Source organism: Nannospalax galili, unplaced genomic scaffold (assembly GCF_000622305.1).
Source record: "Nannospalax galili isolate Female #2095 unplaced genomic scaffold, S.galili_v1.0 scaffold480, whole genome shotgun sequence".
Lineage (NCBI taxonomy): Eukaryota > Metazoa > Chordata > Mammalia > Rodentia > Spalacidae > Nannospalax > Nannospalax galili.
In genome coordinates, this window is record NW_008347571.1 from 3,512,927 (window position 1) to 3,516,043 (window position 3,117).

Consider the following 3,117-nt stretch of genomic DNA (forward strand, 5'->3'; position numbering starts at 1 on the left):
TAAGATGTTCACCTAAAGAACTTTCCTTTTCAGCTTAAAATCTGCGGTATAAATATTAGCATCAAAACCAAGTAGGTCAATGTACGTAGAATAGGAGGAAAACTGCAAGGTACGGTACAGACATTAAACAGTGGAATGGTTTTAAGGTGTTGGAGATTGGATGAGTGTTAGATCAAAAGGACAGTGTGTGGGTTACTAATATCTGCAGGAACAGCACTAAAGTTAAAGACAAGAATATATTGTGATAAAGCACATATATAATTCATAACCTTATATTCATGGTATTTTGTAGAGACATTCACTTCATAAAATAATGCAATTCAGTCCAATAAAACTGAGCTAATATATAACATTGCTGATGTACAGTTATTTTTCTATTTGATTTATGGAATGAGGTAGGTAGGATAAAGCAGTTTGGCCCAAGTTCAATTTTTACCCATTTGAACTCCATCTTTCAAGCCATGGGTTTGGGCATTGAACTGTTGCTTATGTTTGTCTTCCTTCGATATGAAGTTAATTATGACAAGCTGATTGTGGTCTTTAGTGCTGATGAGTGGCCTTTGAAAGGCTTGGTGGCAATTTCACTTGATGTTTCTTTTTGTCGAAGGTGCAGTTTATAAACTGAAAGCCGACTAATCAGTTTCAGCTTATTTTACAGTCATTTTGTACATTTTCTTCTTGTCTTTTATATGAAAATATATTATAGCTGTTTCATTCCTAATGCTAAAAAGAGATGACCATGAAGGTTTTTAAATGACATCATTTGGAATAAGGCATATGACCATGAGTAATTTAGCCATGTTTTCTGGGGAACACTGATACTCATTAGAAGCAATTTTGTCTTTAGCAAGTAAAAACAGACATAACTGCAAAGCCTAAACTGTCATTCAATATTAAATACTTTATTTATTATTTTTATTTTATGTCTTTGAGTATATTACCTGCCTGAATGTAAGTGAACCCGTGTCATGCAGTGCCCACAAAGGTCAGAAGAGGGCATTGGATCACCTAGAACTCTAGTTACAGATGGTTGTTAGCCACCATGTGGATGCTGGGAACTGGACCTGGGTCTTTTGCAAGAGCAGCCAGTGCTCTTAACCGCTAAGCCATCTCTCCAGCCCCCTCATTCAACATTTATAATGCAATATATTTTTGTAACAAGAGGATTTGGTCTTCATATTTTTCAGACAGGATAGTTGATACATCATAAGTGTCTTTTCCTTTATGGTGGTGCTGGAGTTTGAAACAAGGGCCTTGTGCATGTGAGGCAAACACTGTACCATTGAGTTAAATTTTCAGTACCAATGTAAGGGTCTTACATCAGATTGGAAGATATATAGGTGTTTATGATTTTCTCTAATTTAAAACAAATATATAAAGGAAGAAAAAGGAAATTCTAATGTACAAAACATTAAAACAATTCTCATGAAGATTCTGCAAGGAAATATGTCTTCTTATCAAGAGTGTATTTTGATTTCATAAATCCTTAAAATAATCATGAAAAGTTATTTGCCTCTCTGTAAGTCTAGCCCTTTGATAAAATGCCTTATCTAAGAGTTGGATAGGGTAGGTGGGGCTTGATAATTTTCCAGAGGTGCAGGAAAGACAGTTATCTATGTTCTGAACTCTGTGAAGACCAGAGTAGTTCTTAACTATATAAATATATATAGCAGAATCAGGTGTGAGGTACTTCTATGTGACTTACTTCTTCCTAAACTACCCATAATCCCTACTGACTACAGGTGACTCTTGTCTAACATGCTATGAGAATGCACAAAGACTGCTTCATCCTTTCATTGGTTCACCTAACTTATAAATGCTATAATTAAGCCAGCCCAGCATCAAGGACTGTAATAAACCCTTGGGAAGTTGAGACAGGAGGATCATAAATTCAAGTCCAGCTTGAGCTACAGAGTGAGTTCATTGTAAGCCTGGGCAACTTAGTGAAACCCTGTCTCGAAATAAAATGTATAAAGAGGGCTATGGATAAAGCTTAGTGGTAGACTGCTTACATAGTGTACATGAAGCCCTGGTCCAATTCCTAACACCACACGAAAGAGGCTAGAATTAGTTTATATAATTCATGACCCAGAATTAGCACCCCAACATTGTATACCTCTTTTGGCTGTTAAAAAAAAAAAAAAAAAAAAAAAAAAAAAAAAAAAAGATGGCTAAGATAGGTATAGATATACATAAAAAATTTTAAAGTGGTTTAGGAAAATTGGTTTTGTTCTTATCTTCCTCTATTGATTACAAGAAGATGCTTGTTCCCTGTGTGGATAATGCTGGCTCTCTTTGAAGCTGGAAGGCCTGGTGGGGTGGGGTCGGGGATTTACTATACTTTGCTTGCTGCAGGCTCTACTCAGAGACCTTTAGCTATGGTCAGGATTAATACTATCTTTTAAGACTTCAGGCATTCCTCTTAAAGTGAGGAAAACATCCATGTGTAGATTAAAACTCTTGTGTTGATGTTTTTCTGTTATAAATGAAAGTGTTTTAATATTTCTTGGTTTGTAAGCTACACTGTACTTCCTCATGAATATACATCAAACCTACATACCTATAAAATTATTTTAAGATAGGTGGAGGTACGTTTAAAAAAAATCAGGTTTTCATAGATTGACTTTGTATTCAGGTACCCAGCTGCAATTTGAAATCTAATAGCAATTTAATTTTGCTTTTCATTCTTTCCATTCCTGAAATGTCACCACAGACTCTATTTTATTTGAAACATATACAAGCAGAGATATTACTATGCACAGTAGTTCTCTAATTGCGGCATCTTTCATTAGACTGCACACATTAATTCCACTCTATTGGAGAAAAAAGAAAAGCTGGAAAGAACCTCACGGTAGTTAACTTCATATGAATTTTTATGAGTAAATATACATGTTGGTTTGATGCTACTACAGGAGTGATCCTTGAAATTTCATTATTTGAAGACTTATATGACCAAATATGTAATTACTGAGCTGGTAAGTTTAACAACTCTAAAGAATTTGTGTTAATGCAACTGCTTATTTAAAACTTTAATCGCTATTCAGATTTATTGATTCTACACATTAATGATGCCATTCCCCACCATTTCTAAATCTCCTCTCAATATATATACATATA